The sequence below is a fragment of the Podarcis erhardii genome, assembly GCF_964252035.2.
Source record: "Podarcis erhardii genome assembly, chromosome: 2".
Taxonomy (NCBI): Eukaryota; Metazoa; Chordata; class Lepidosauria; order Squamata; family Lacertidae; genus Podarcis; species Podarcis erhardii.
Genome location: NC_138498.1, coordinates 112,415,232 through 112,431,288, shown reverse-complemented (window position 1 = coordinate 112,431,288; position 16,057 = coordinate 112,415,232). Strand labels below are relative to the sequence as shown.

The 16,057-nt window shown below is 45.0% G+C and overlaps 1 long non-coding RNA gene across 1 annotated transcript in view; it reads right to left on the bottom strand.

The window, feature by feature from the left end:
* Positions 1-31: 31 nt before the first annotated feature.
* The window catches only part of LOC309337506, a 211,505-nt gene continuing 195,479 nt past the window's right edge, over positions 32-16,057 (bottom strand). Inside the window, exon 3 of the long non-coding RNA XR_014154371.1 lies at positions 32-2,062. This is a non-coding gene — a long non-coding RNA (uncharacterized lncRNA). The remainder of the gene's footprint in view (positions 2,063-16,057) is intronic.

Below are 16,057 nucleotides of genomic sequence, written 5' to 3'. Positions count from 1 at the left end.
AAAAGGGGGGAAACCGGCGTTAGGATCTATATTTTTAGAAAATATAGATCATCTCCAAATCCACATCTAGAGTCTCTGATATTTCTGTCTTTGCTAGAAAAGCCTTTTTTCAAGCTCTCCTGATTCTATCTACCTGGAAGCATTTAGCCTACAAAGCTGTGCAAGCCAGGGGCGAAACGAGGCTTTATTTCACCCGGGTCAAAGGCCCAGTTTGGCGCACCCACACATTTGCGTGCACACAGAAACTGAGAGCCTGAAAAGTTCCCCTCTGGAGGCTTCATCCTGGGCAAAAAAACCTGGCTAGCCCTCCTGTAGTAGCTATGGCTCTGTGTAACGCATACCCTCATTTGAGTTGAGGCCATGGACGTCACTTCATTTCCTTATAGAGCGTACCAATTGCTCTTTTCCCTTTACCCAACCCCAAGCAATGTACAGTGTTAACATGTCGCACTCAGCGGAACCTGAAGCAACAGCATCAGAATGGTTATCGCTGCCCAACGTAACGGTGGCAAACATTGCAGGAAAAGTAAGAGAAAAAGAGCATTGGCAGGAAGAGAAGACACCCGGTGGGTCTTCATGGAGAGACTGTTCCCTACTTACGGTGCCACTGCTGAAAAGGCCCTGCTCCATATCCTTAGATCTCATCTCTGCGTGGACTATAGAATCCTGGGTTCAAGCTCCTTTCCCCAGATGTGCATGCGTGTCACCATGTTTATATGACTACCTAATTCCGTGTCTATCAACGATGTGGAATCTGCACATGTAAGAAGCTTGCACGACCTTCTCTGCCCAACTTGGAATTGCCTCTTGCTAATGCCTTTCCCGCCTTCTGGTCTTGTGGCTGCCTATGCTCCAGAAGCCGAACATGGGTTGGGATCCGTGCACTGTATGTAATAGCGCTGTACCTGTGTCGCAGTCAAATGTGTTGTTCTATTTACTTCCTCTGCAGCAAGTGACCTGGCTCACTTGCTCGAGTCGCTTGTAGCCGCAACGGTGCTCGTTCGCAACTGCTCTCTGCTTGTGAGTTATGTGGGTTGGTGGAGAACGGACAGGCAGGGTATTGTGTTGACAAATAACCACAACACACAGCATCTTTGTACAGCGCTTTTCCCAGTGTGCTGAAAAGACTTCAGCTTTATGCATCCTGTTGGTAGCCTTAACTACAACCCTCCTGTGGAGTCCAGCGTTACTATCCCCATTTTACAGATCTGGGCTCTCAAAGGTAGAGAGAGAGAGAGGTGAGCTTGCCTAAGAACACTCAATGATTTCATGGCAGCACTGAGATCTGAGCGAAAGGATTCCAGCTCACCTGTGCTCTATATGGTTGCCATACGTCCGGAAATTCGTGGACATATCCGGAATACTTCAGTTAGCAGCAGTGTCCAGGTGGAAATCAGCAAATGTCTGGGAAAATCTGGACGTATGGCAACCCATGTCTGCAGTGTTGTTTTTGCCAATTTTCCATTAAAATAGCTCAAATATCCTCAACAACTTTGGCCAAAAAAAGCTCAGCAACTTTTCTGTCTGGATTTTCAGTGGCAACACTATCCTAGACCAGCCTACCTGGTGATTTCCAACTGTTTTGGACTACAACTCCCATCTGTGCTGGCTGGGTCTGGCGGAAGTTGTCGTCCAAACATCTGGAGGGCACCAGGTTGGAAAAGGCTAGTCTAGAGCCACGCAGGTATGTGGCTTTGCACAGTGGCTTCTAACCAGCTGGAAGCCCCCAAATGCATGAGGACCTCCTGGAATTCAACCAGAAAATTCTGCCGGATATTCAGTCTTACTGCATGACAATAACTGAGTCCTGCAAAATACAGTGGTACCTCTAGTTACAAACTTAATTCGTTCCGGAGCGCCGTTCTTAAACCTGAAACTGTTCTTAACTAGAAGCGGGCTTTCGCTAATGGGGCCTCTTGCTGCCGCTGCACCACCGGCACACAATTTCCGTTCTCATCCTGGGGCAAAGTTCTCAACTCGAGGTAACTCTTCCAGGTTAGTGGAGTTTGTAACCTGAAGCGTTTGTAACTTGAGGTGTTTGTAACTCGAGGTACCAATGTACCTTGGGTTACATACGCTTCAGGTTACAGACTCCACTAACCCAGAAATAGTGCTTCAGGTTAAGAACTTTGCTTCAGGATGAGAACAGAAATCGTGCTCTGGTGGCGCGGCAGCAGCAGGAGGCCCCATTAGCTAAAGTGGTGCTTTAGGTTAAGAACAGTTTCAGGTTAAAAACGGACCTCCGGAACAAATTAAGTACTTAACCTGAGGTACCACTGTACAACATACCGGTGGTTCTCAATCAGTCTCCAGGGGAATCCCAGCTTTGGAAACTAGACAGTAATGTCAGGCAAGCTTCAACAGGGGATGGGCACATTTTAAACACATTGGCTGAATCATCTGTGAAGTCACATCACCTTTTTCTGACTTCCAAAGCATCCCTTCTCCTGATTCCTGCCTGGCAATAGCTAAGGATTACTAACAAACAGAATGGAAAGTGAGAGCTGAGTTAGGCCTTGGTTGAGCCCAAACTATGGCCTACCATTCAGGAGCAAGCATACTGGTGCACCGGGGGGGACGGGGACGGACGGATCACAGCTGCTTTGCTCCTGAGCTACCAGGAGATAAACTATGGTTTAGTGTTGCATTTGAATCCAGGTTCATGATCCAACCGTGTCCCTATTTTCCAGGGACAGTCCTGGATTTACAGAAGCAGTCCTGGTTTCTGATTCGATCCTGGAATGTCCCATTTTTCCTTAGGGTGTCCCTATTTTCACTGGAGAAATGTCAGAGGGTATGGAGTTGTGCGATCCAGGATCCAAGGAGATAGAAGTTATTGAGTGCTTAATGTTTTGTTGTTATTTTTATATATGTTGGAAACTGCCTGAGTGGCTGGGGCAAACCAGTCAGATGGGCGGAGTTTAAATAATAAAATTATTATTATTATGGAATGGGATGTCCCTATTTTCATCGGAGAAATGTTGAGAGGGTATGGTCCTCCCCCCCCCCATTGTAGGTCAAAGAATAAACCTTGGTTATATCTTGTGGATCGTTTGGGGTGAGAAAACTGAAAAGCCTGGTTTTCAGTGGAGCCTCGGTTTTCAAACTTAATCCATTCCGGAAGACTGTTCGGCTTCCGAAAAGTTTGAAAACCGAGGATCAGTGGCCTGGCTGCAAAGTCAATGGGGGGAAATGAAAAACGCGGCTCCGAAAATCGTTCGAAAACCGAAGCAGTTAGTTCCGGGTTTTCAGCATTCGGGAGCCAAAACGTTGCAAAATGGAGGTGTTCGTGAGGTTTGACTGTAACACTAAGCCAAACTATGGTTAACTCTCGATAGTATGGCAGCAGCAGGGGTGGGGGAGGAACGAAGCAGCCATGGTCTTCCCCTCCTAATTTACCAGCAAGTTTGCTCCTTCACGGTAAACCATAATTTGGCTTCCCATGATCTGTCAATCAGGCCTTAAGCAACCCTAAGACACCACGTCGAAATGACTAATCTGTACTGTAGTACGGAAGCCTCTCCAAATTCTCAAACACCCACAGAATGTCTGTTTGTTTGGCTCTTCAGCCAAATAAAAAATAAAAAAGGTTCCAGAGGAGTTTATATGTTTCACAATAAAACAATACCCATCTCTATAAAGGAGAAAGCTCAGCCTCAGGGTAACAAACTTCTCATGTGCTCACCTGCTCTTATTTTTTGGTACCTCATGAAGTGGACTCCCTGGTCCACAAAGGCTTTTACCGTAATAAATCTGTTAGTCTTCAGTGTGCCACAGGACTCTTTGTTATTTCTGGTACAAACGCTAGCTCTTCCCCGCCACCCTGGCTAGTAGGGGCTAAAATGTTGTTACGGTCGACATTGTTCAGATTTGATTTGTTCCCCCTCAGTAATATGAGGGTAAACATCTCGGCACCGTGCCATGAGCAGACTGCTATTCCGCGTACCGCATCTGCTGAAATAACAAATGATGATGGACTTGGTTTGCCCATAATGTTACACTAAAACAAAACTTAGCAAAAAAAAAGGTGGATTTCTAGAGCAGAGATAGGAGTGCAGTCGCCACAACTGCCTCCCTGAAAACCTGCATATTTGTTTGTTTGTGTGAAACCATGGTTTGGCTGGAAATGGGCAGAAACATTATCAATTGGAAGCATGTGATTGCAAAATGCAGAATAGAAGACTTCAGAAATTTGCAGTAGGAAACAGGCTTGGATAACAGCCCTTGAGATGGAAGTCTTGTGCAAGCAGGTCTCTCTTTTCAGATGTGAAAATGTTGATGGTATACTTTCTTCAGTAGGAACAACACAACCACACACACACACACACACACACACACACACACACACACAACCTCTGAGCACAGGTGAATTTGAGTGTGCATCAAAACACTCTGTCTCTTCAAGGCAACGTTCCCAACTGCACCTGCCGGCAAATCAGATTGAGTAACCTCGGGTTTGCCCTTGACATTTCTCACATCCTCCTGTAGGGAGCAGAAGGGCGACAGGCAAAAAGAACCACAGGAAGAGCCCCCTTTTATGGGTCGCCTGCCACAGTTCCTCCCGTCCACGGCCTTCCATGCATCCGGCAGATTTCTGGTTGTTCTTGCAGCTAATAAAGCCTTGAAACACTTGCCAGGGGGAAAAGAGGGTGGGGGGAATTGTATCTGTAAACCATCTTCTCACCATTGCTCCAGCCACTTCCTTCCCTTTCCATGGCTCCTTCCCAGTCTGTTAGGTAAAGGTAAAGGGACCCCTGACTGTTAGGTCCAGTCGTGGCCGACTCTGGGGTTGCAGCGCTCACCTCGCTTTATTGGCCGAGGGAGCCGGTGTACAGCTTCCGGGTCACGTGGCCAGCATGACTAAGCCGCTTCTGGCAAACCAGAGCAGCGCACGGAAACGCCGTTTACCTTCCCGCTGGAGCAGTACTTATTTATCTACTTGCACTTCATGCTTTTGAACTGCTAGGTTGGCAAGAGCAGGGACCGAGCAACAGGAGCTCACCCCGTCACGTGGATTCGAACCACTGACCTTCTGATTGGCAAGCCCTAGGCTCTGTGGTTTAACCCACAGCGCCACTCATGTCCTTCCCTTTCCATGGCTCCTTCCCAATCTGTTACAGTGGTGCAAAACTTGACTCGGTTCATTTGATTGACCACAAACTTTGAATAAATGAGGGGTTGGTGTGTTTCCCCTATTTTGCAAATTTCTCAGATGCGGGAGAGGAAAAGTTATTTGTACCACCACAGTCTTGCCTTTTAAGGAATGGACTAAAAGGAAACCCAGCTTGGTCTCTCCTTGTTACTGGTATCTTGAGGAAGGTGTTTTAGACTGAGCTGGGCCACAGATCCACCACCTCAGAGTTCTCGCTACATTGATTGTCAGCGGCTTCCTGGGGTTTGGGGCAAGACCTACTTGGGTGTAAGGGATGCAGGTGGCACTGTTGTCTAAACCACTGAGCCTCTTGGGCTTGCCGATCAGAAGGTTGGTGGTTTGAATCCCCGCAACGGGGTGAGCTCCTGTCACTCTGTCCCAGCTCCTGCCAGCCTAGTAGTCTGAAAGCACGCCAATGCAAGTAGATAAATAGGAACCACTGCAGCCGGAAGGTAAACAGCATTTCTGTGCACTCTGGTTTAATAATAATAATAATAATAATAAATTTTATTTATATCCCACCCTCCCCAGCCGAAGCCAGGCTCAGGGCGGCTAACAAAACCAAAACAGTGCAACATTATAAAAACATTATAAAAGTTAATTAAAATCCAAATTGATGGCAACCATAAACTAAAGTTTTGTAAAGATTGCCAAAGGAGGGGGTCAGGCTGCGCCCTGACCAAAGGCCTGGTGGAACAGCTCTGTCTTGCAGGCCCTGCTGAAAGATGTCAAGTCCCGCAGGGCCCTAGTCTCTTGTGACAGAGTGTTCCACCAGATCGAAGTCACAGCCGAAAAAGCCCTGGCTCTGGTTGAGGCCAGCCTAACCTCTCTGTGGCCTGGGACCTTCAAGATGTTTTTATTTGAAGACCGTAAGTTCCTCTGTGGGGCATACCAGGAGAGGCAGTCCCGTAGGTACAAGGGTCCTAGGTTTCCGTCGTGGTGTCCTGTTGCGCCAGAAGCAGTTTAGTCCTGCTGGCCACATGACCTGGAAAGCTGTCTGCGGACAAACACTGGCTCCTTCAGACTGAAAGTGAGATGAGCACCGCAACTCCATCGTTGCCTTTGACTGGACTAAACCGTTCAGGGGTCCTTTACCTTGAATGTGCCTTAGGTGGGAGTCTTTTGCATGGAAAACATGCACTCCACTATTGAGCTATGGCCTTTAAATGCCTTGTTAAAAGTGTTAGGGCTCCACTGCCAAACTGCTCAGAAATCCTTTCTGCTGTTTAGTTTGAATCTCCTTTCTTGTAACTCCAAGCTCCTGGTTCGAGTCCTCCTCTCCAGAGCAAGAGAAAACAAACTTGCTCCATCTTCATATTTGAAAGTGGCTATCATATCTCCTCTCCGTCTCCTCTTTTCCAGGCTAAACATACCCAGCTCCCTCAACCGTTCCTCATAAGGCTTGGTTTCCAGGCCCTTGAACACATTGGACACCCTCCTCTGCACACATGGCTTGACCTCCCCACAAACAGGGTGGAATGAATGCTCAAGAAACTGCGAACATCATATAAACCTCCCCACAAACACCCCAAAATGAAAAACCCTACAGAAATGTATAAGGAAGTTAATTCTGTACATGGGGTAAAATGTTATAAATTCAGGACAATGCACTGACACAGGTCAACTCCCAAATTTCTTGTTTCTTTTTAAAAGTTCATAAACAGGCCGGTGGCTGTTTCTTCATTGAAAGGGATTTTTCCAAGGGTTTGAACCCTTGCTCAGCCATGAAGCCCACTGGGTGATCTTGGGCCAAGCCACTGTCTCTCTGCCAGACCTCACAGTGTTGTTGTGAGGACAGAATCAGGAAGGGATTCTAACGTCCAGTGGTTTGTTTAGCCCCAAAATGGAAAACGAGTGAGGTCCCAGCTAAAGAATGGTCACTTAAGCTGATGGAATATTCGCAGCTTGCAGGTTCAACATGCAGAATAAGAGGAGGAGAACATATGTTTAAAGAAGAAAGGTAAGTGTTTATTGAATATATGGGGGGCGATTGTGTACACTTGAAAACGCTGGCAGCATTAAGATAAATCCAAGAGTGTAAATAAGTTTTGATGGATGTTATAATGGAATACTGAATGGTTTAGTTTATGTAAAATATGCAGGGATTTATGGCATGCAAAATGAACCATGGAAAGAGAAGAAGGGAAGTCATTGATATATGAGAGAGAGAGACATGAATCATGCATGCCACCTTCAGCTCCTTGCAGGAAAAGGTGGGATAAAAATGCAATCATAAACTAGTAGGAAGAATATTATTATTATGTGTATCTGAAGAAGTGTGCATGCACACGAAAGCTCCTACCAATAACAAACTTTGTTAGTCTCTAAGGTGCTACTGGAAGGAATTTTTTTATTTTGTTTTGACTACGGCAGACCAACACGGCTACCTACCTGTAACTATTATTATTATTATCCCCCATCTTGAAGATGGGATGAGACTTTGTGGCAGAAGTGAGATCTGAATTTGGATCCTGACATAAAAAAGAGAGAGTGAAAAACCACTGAATAGACAACAAGGTACACTAGGCTGTAGTTAGCAGGTGGGTTTTTTTGGGGGGGGGTCAGCTGACCTTGATTTCCACCAGGCCGAGGTTGTTTACAACAGGAGCAGGGTAAATTTGGGGAGGGGGCACTGTCAAAGAGTAGGGAGGTGTGAATGCCCCATTGTTGGAGGAGAGCTGATGGGTCCTTTTGGAGGTGGGCAGTGGGGAGGGGCGTGCAACCCCCCCAATAGGCCAGAGAGAGGATAAGGAGTCCAGGAAACCAACCCAACAGGAGAGCTATCAAGGCTTTGGCAAGAGCCATTGATAAGGTGACAACTCACTCTGCAAGATAATGGGGACCGAAGGCCCTTTGATACATTGTCCTGGTCCCAGAACATTGACACCTCCAGGGCCAAGGGGAGGGAGATGCTGAGAGAGGAGGGAGAGAACTTGACTCCTGCGGTTTTATCTCTTGCCCATCAGTTGCGTTTTGTTCCTTTTATAGGCCTTGATGAGCACTAAATGTCAATCCAGGGTAGTACTGGAAGTCTGGGGAGGGAGACTGAAGGATTCCCGAGCCCTCTAGGAAGGATCTAGCCATTTCCAGGGGTACTGGTGGAAGGAAGGGAATAAGGACTTTTGGAATTCAGGGCTCCCATCATCTCCAGCCAGCAGGTTCAATGGTGAGCGATGATGAAGTCCCATTAGCTCCAATGGCTTCTGGTGGGTCACAACTTGCCCACCCTCATAGCCCTGAAGTAAGAAATCCGATATATCTGTATTCCGAGCGGATTCTTAGCCAACTGAACAAAAAATAAAATTTTAAACTGAATATTATTATTATTATTATTATTATTATTATTATTATTATTATTTTCATAACTTATTACCCATAGGTCTCCAAGCAGCTAGCAACACATTTTAAAAAACGAACACATTTTACCATTAAAAGAATTCATTCTAAAAACAATCCGTTAAGAAAAACAGCCACAGGAGAGCTGAAGAAGATTTTTACAACACAACCCCAGGCATGTCTACTCGGAAGTAAGTCCCTCTGGGTTCAGCAGGGCTTACTCCCATGTAAGCGCAGCTGCAATCATTGTTTTGGGAAACATTCTCCTGAAGAGGATCAACTCCATGCTTGCTTACTTGAAACCATTGAATTAAATGGGATTGCTTTCTGAGTAGACCTGCTTTAGGTAGCATTGCTCTGAGCATCTTAAATATAGCCAAAGCAGGGTTGTTGTTGTTTTTGTAAACTGCTTTGTAGAAATATTTAAAATAAAATAAAATATATAATAACGCAGGCAGATGAGCGGTGCTGCGAATCTTGCTCCACCCACCCACAATGATTCTTTCTTCTCTTGAAACATTGAACAGGGTCTTTGCCAATATTATACATTCTTTTCTTCTTTGGCAATCACTCGTAGCCAAGTCATATTGTCTTCCATGAGCACAATCTCAACAGTGTGTCCCTAAGTCACTGTGGAGGCCAATTCCACACGTCCTTCCACAGTGGGGACCTTGGTTTCTGGGTGGGAGTTGTACATGGCGAGGGTTTGCCAAGTGTGCCTCCCTCCTAGCACGTTTCTCCCTTGCGTCCCGAGTTCGAGTGTCTTCAAAGCCCATGACACCTTTGGTAAAGGCTGTTCTCCAACTGGAGCGCTCGCAGGCCAGTGTTTCCCAGTTGTCGGTGTTTATACGACATTTTTAAAGATTTGCTTTGAGACAGTCTCTAAACCTCTTTTGTTGACCACCAGCATTACGCTTTCCATTTTTAAGTTCGGAATAGAATACAGTGGTACCTCGGGTTAAGTACTTAATTCGTTCTGGAGGTCTGTTCTTAACCTGAAACTGTTCTTAACCTGAAGCATCACTTTAGTGCTTTTGGTTTTAGTGTATTTTTGGTTTCTATGGAAGCCGCCCAGAGTGGCTGGGGAAACCCAGCCAGATGGGCGGGGTACAAATAATAAATTATTATTATTATATATTATTATTTAGCTAATGGGGCCTCTTGCTGCCGTCGTGCCACAGGAGCACGATTTCTGTTCTCATCCTGAAGCAAAGTTCTTAACCTGAAGCACTATTTCTGGATTAGCAGAGTCTGTAACCTGAAGCGTATGTAACCTGAAGCGTATGTAACCTGAAGCGTATGTAACCTGAGGTACCACTGTAGTTGCTTTGGAAGACGATAGTCAGGCATCTGCACAACATGACCAGTTCAACAAAGTTGATGTTGAAGAATCATTGCTTTGACACTGGTGATCTTTACTTCTTCCAGTACACTGGTATTAGTTTGCCTGTCTTCCTAAGTGATGTGTAAAAATTTTCGGAGATGCCGTTGATGGAATCTTTCAAGGAGTGGGGGAAGGGACTTTTTTCCAACCAGGGGGCCATATTAACTTCTGGGCCATCTTTTGGAGGCCACATGCCAGGAGAATGCAGGACAAGAAGCAGAAGCGGGCAGAGTAATGACTGTGAATTTCAGATTTTTGCAGTGCATTGGTTTCTATACATTCACTCATACCATTCTATCCACTATTCAGATTTCAAAGAAGCATTATCATGGGGAAAGTCCCATGAGGACAATGCATTTCAGAAGAGTACAAAGCAGGGCTGGTGAGGAATGTGGTTCAAGAAGGGTGTGGCTTAGTTCTGACAGAAGAGTCCAAGGGCTGATACAAAGACCAGAAGGACTACACCTGGACTACACCTGGGCGAGATGGTTGCTCATCCCTGTTCTACAAGATAATGGAGATCGACAACAATGCATTGTGTAATAGTTCATGCCAGGAAGCCAGGAAAGAGAGGGAGATTCTTGGTTTCTGCCAGAATCAGGGGCGAGTTAATGCGTCCAAAATCCAGTGATAAGCAGGTAGCGAGTTCATTGCACCAGGACAAAATGCCACCGATTTAGACCAACCATACAGCTTGTGGCTGCTGGTGCAAAAAGTTACCTTGCCATGCAATTAAAACCAACAGATCTGGCTAAACAAGGGTGTAATCCGGGATAGGGTAGCGTAGTTGTGGTTACAGTATTGACTAGTGAGAACAGGATTCAAAATCCGTCCTCGGCCTGTGATGCTTCCTGGCTGGCGGCACCTTTGGCTAGTCAAACACACACACTCCTGCAAGTCTAAAACAAGGATTGCCTCCATAAATATTGCTCTACGCTCCACAGGGAGAGACTAAAAAGGGAGAAATCAATAGTCACACTGCATCACAGGAAGATATACAGTACTGCGCGTAATACTCATTTCTAACTTTTTATTTTATTTTACTCTCTTATTTTGCCTGCCCTTCTGCAAAAGTTCCAGGCCCAGGCATTCTGTCTCAGCCTAACCTATCACGTAAGGTATAAAAATGGGGTGGGGGGTGGGGAGACCATTTTTTTGGAGTTGCCTGGGTTTAGGCAGCTTAGAGGTCACATCCAGTAGCTTAAAGGGATGTGGGTGGCGCTGTGGGTTAAACCACAGAGGGCTTGCCGATCAGAAGGTCGGCGGTTCAAATCCCCGCGATGGGGTGAGTTCCCGTTGCTCAGTCCCTGCTCCTGCCAAACTAGCAGTTCGAAAGCACGTCAAAGTGCAAGTAGATAAATAGGTACCGCTCCGGAGGGAAGGTAAACGGCGTTTCCGTGCGCTGCTCTGGTTCGCCAGAAGCGGCTTAGTCATGCTGGCCACATGACCCGGAAGCTGTACACCGGCTCCTTCGGCCAGTAAAGCGAGATGAGCGCCGCAACCCCCGAGGCGGCCACGACTGGACCTAATGGTCAGGGGTCCCTTTACCTTTACTAAAGGGACCCAGTAACTTAGATATCACCTAATCACTTAACTGGAAGTGTTAAGACACACTGTGCAAAGCCTCAATTTCAAAGGCTGATTCTATGTGCAGGCTTCCTCTCAGTTTTTAATTTAATTCTTTCCTTCTTTTAACATGTTATTTATCATTTTCCATTTTACAACATACATAACATTTCCCGCATCTATTTTCAATATCTCATTTCGACCTCCTTCCCCCTCTTTCTGCAGCTGCTTATATTTATAGATTCAGGTAGGTAGCCGTGTTGGTCTGACGCAGCTATCCTTAAATAAATTGATATTTTTAGAGGTCAACTGTTAGCCCTGATATTTAATCTTTTTCACTGCCATAATTTCTATTTTATTTTGTAGATCTTCAATTTGTTTTTGATCCATATTTTTGACCAACATTTTTGTTTTGGCTTTATTTAATTTGAAACCTGCCAATTGCCCGAAATCTTCAATTACTTCCAGTGCTCCAACTACACTGGTCTGAAGTTCTTCTAATGTTAATACCATACTGTCTGCAAATGCTTTAAGCTTGTATTCATTTGTGCACAAATGAAAAAAATAAAAAATTGTCCAGTAGCACCTTATAGACCAATTAAGTTGTATCTGAAGAAGTGTGCATGCATACAAAAGCTTATACCAGAACAAACTTAGTTGGTCTATAAGGTGCTACTGGACATTTTTTTATGCTTATATTTATAATACTTTTACTGCATTTCCAAGTTAAACCTAATTATTATTTATTTTATTTCATTCAATAATTGTTATGTCACTGCATGTCTTTACATCAATCCTGCTAATGATTTAATCTGTTTACAAGGATTCTGAAAATATACCCTAAATGATTTCCACTATCTATTAAATACTTCGTCTTAATTTCTTATTATTTCGGTAAGTTTCGCCATTTCTGCATATTCCAATAGTTTTTGTTGCCATTGTTCTATGGTCAGGACCGTTGTATTCTTTCCATCTTTGGGCAAATATCGTATGAGAAGCCATGGTCACATACATACATAAACTTTTATATTGTTTAGGTATGTCTAATCCCATTATCCCCAAAAGGAAAAGCTTCTGGTTTTCTTAAGAAAAATTATCTTAAACTTCCCCGCAAAATTCATTATAGTTTTAAATTTAATCTTTAATGTAGCTTAATTTAACTCAAGATACAGCTGGAGCTAGGTTCAGTTCTGTGAATCATCTCTAAGGCCATGATCCCCTGTATACTTACTTAGGAGTAAACCCCACCAAATGCAGTAGGATACACTAAAGAGGTGTAGGGTTGTGCTACAGATTAAAAAGGTAAAGGGCCCCTGACAGTTAAGCCCAGTTGTGAATGACTCTGGGGTTGCGGTGCTCATCTCGCTTTATTGGCCGAGGGAGCCGGCGTATAGCTTCCGGGTCATGTGGCCAGCATGACTAAGCCGCTTTTGGCAAACCAGAGCAATGCACGGAAATGCCGTTTACCTTCCCGCCGGAACGGTACCTATTTATCTACTTGCACTTTGACGTGCTTTCGAACTGCTAGGTTGGCAGGAGCAGGGACTGAGCAACGGAAGCTCACCCCGTCGTGGGGATTCGAACCACCGACCTTCCTATCGGCAAGCCCTAGGCTCAGGGGTTTAGAGCACAGCGCCACCCACATTCCGCCGTGCTACAGATTAGTTGAACTTTTAAAGAAGTTTTTTTGGGTGGGTGGGTGGGAAATGGGGAGAAACTGCACACAGCTCAGTTGGTAGAGCACAATAAACTTACGTAATCTGAGGGTCTTGGGTTCAAGTCCCACTTGGGCAAAAGATACCTTCATTGCAGAAGGTTGGCCTAGATGATCCTGGTGGGTCTCTTCCAACTTTATGATTGTAGTCTATGATAAATCTGTGAGGAAAGAGAAGAACTTGGGAAGGCAACAACTCCAAAACATTGCCCAGTTTGGATTTCATGGCACATCTTAGATATTCATTGTGTTGCGGACACGGGAACAACAGACTCAACACTAATGTCTCATATTGAATGTAACTGATTTGTAGAAAAGACTTTACAACCTTAAAAAAGAGACAATGCATGTTCTTTTGTAAACCAAGAAAATCTAGAAGAAGAAGACAATGCAACTGATGATAACCATTACGTGGGAGTAAACCCAAGAAGCAGAAGTAACAGATATGCCCAGGATTGCATACTATTGTTTGGAAACAAGACTCTAAGCTCCATTATTATGGGAGACAAAAAATTATTTATGTCCAAATTCTTCATACTCATACATAATTTGATATACCTCTATCATGGCTGCACTCACCCCTGGTCATCTTTTTCTTAAATTTCCTCTCTGTTCACTGACAGGAACTCAGGCTGCAAACCTAGCCATGACTACTCAAAGGTAAGCTCCACTGAATTCAATGGGACTTACTCCCAGGTAAGTGGGATTAGAACTGCAGCCTCAGTAAGTTTTACTTCTGAGTAAACACGCACAGGGCTGGGCTTCACACCTGCAGCTGAAATGTTTGTTCTGTGGGAATGTACTCATTTAATGTTTATGAATTATATACTCATGTTTTTAATTGTTGAATGGAATTCCCTCCCCCAATTAGGTAGCAAATTGAAATTTTATTGAGTCAGTTTCATTTTTGTTATGTTCCCCCCACTACCTGCTTAACTTGTCTTTGCAATCTCAAATAGATATACTGAAGAGCAAGGCTCCAAATCTATCCACCTCTTTTAAACTCAATTATAAATTCTGAGAACACATGTATAGGATGTGCTGTTAGGCTGTAGTTGCTGCCATTACAGTTGTTAGCAAATTCGCCTACACAAACCATGAAAGAAATTGCTCTTGGGGTCCCTTTACCCTTTACCTTTTTAAGCTTACCCAGCTATTGAGATTCATGAGAAGGAAGATGCAGTTCAGAAGAGACCAATTGTTTTCATTCATCCAAATTGGGATCAATAGAGACCTAAAGCATTAGCAAAAAATAAACAGCCTGGCAATAATTCAGAAATGGATTTTGTTTACATCCTAGCTGCAGAATCTTATCTGTTTTCTCAGACAACCTGGCACATCATCCTCCTCCTTCTTCTTCTTCTTCTTCTTCTTCTTATTAAAATGGCAATTATTTTTTATCCTTTTATTTATTACATGGTTGCAGATGAAACGGTTTTTCTTCTAATTGTCTATTTTATTCTGTACCAAAAAAATTAAAAGCGCTTAAATTTTATATACAATTCCAGCGGGCTCCCATCTGTGCAGTGGTTAAGAGCGTTGGCGTAGGACTTGAGGAGTCCTGGGTTCCAGTCCCCACTTACACATGAAACTTGCTGGCTGACCCAGATCCAATCACTTTCCCCACCTCACAAGGTTGTTATAAGTGTAACACAGGGAGACCCACACAAAATACTTTGAGCTCCTTAGAGAAAAAGTGAGATATGAATGCAATAAATGCATGCCTTACTAAACAAGCTTGCTTTGCCCTGACACTCCCACCTTCAGCCACTAGGCAACACTTCCAACACATCCATTCCCCCAGACTGGAGGGGCAGCCAAATCAGGGATAGGCAACCTGTGGCCCTCCGGGTAGTGTCTGACCCCCAACTGCTGCTAGCCCTGGCCAGCAGGCCCAATGGTCACAGATGGATGGGGATTGTAGACCAAAACCTTCTGGAGGGCCACAGGTCCCCCTACTCCTGAGTGAGATGGAAATCTTTACCTGTTGAACCTCAGCCTGCCGGCCTGCCATTGACAGAGCTCTGCCAGAAAGAAAAAACGTCAACCACTGTTCCCCCTATAAACCAAGAAATGATGGTATTTCTGCTGGCCATTGTTCATAACCTATGCTTTTTTTCTGGGGTATGCATAACCCTAAACATTTTGTGAATCTGGGTTTGGCCCAGGGCCGGATTTGGGTTTGATGAGGCCCTAAGCTACTGAAGGTAAGGAGGGCCCTTTATTGTCAACAACAAATTGCTGCTGTTTTTTGTGTTGAATATATGCTATATGGCCATTTATGGACCTAATATGTATCTAAAGTACATAACAAAATATGTAATATTTTTGGAAATGTACATCCAGGTTTTTTTCCTTTAATTTTTTTGGGGGGCCCCCAAGAGAGTGGACTCCTAAGCTACAGCTTGTTTAGCTTATCCAGGCACTGGTTTGGCCTCATTGAGGGGCAGTATTTCAATATGAGTCGGAAAATGAGAACATCCCTGTTCATAACCCATTAATTAATATTAACCCCTTCCTTCCTGAACCAGCCCTCCATGGCCCATGCTCCCCTCCAACCCTCCCAGGAACCCCAAAAGCGCCCACCCACCTCCTCCCATCCAACAGGGCACCCTCTTTTGAGCCTTCTCAACTCCTCCTCCCTTTGGCTTTGAAGCCCCCCAGATCCTTTGCCCCTCTCTCAGGGCCATCTCTCCCCACACCCCCCCCCTCCAGGGGTAGAGGCCCGAGCTCTATTGTCTAGGTCTGAATGGGCCATATGGGGCTGCAGAATGGCCGGGCCCTGCTGAGCTTTGTTGGGCCCATGGCATTGGCGGTGGTTGGGGGGCTGCTGGCCCTTTGAAGCTGGGGGGGGGAGGAGGAGGAGGGGCAGGGCGGGGGTCTTCACTCCTGATCTACTCCCCTT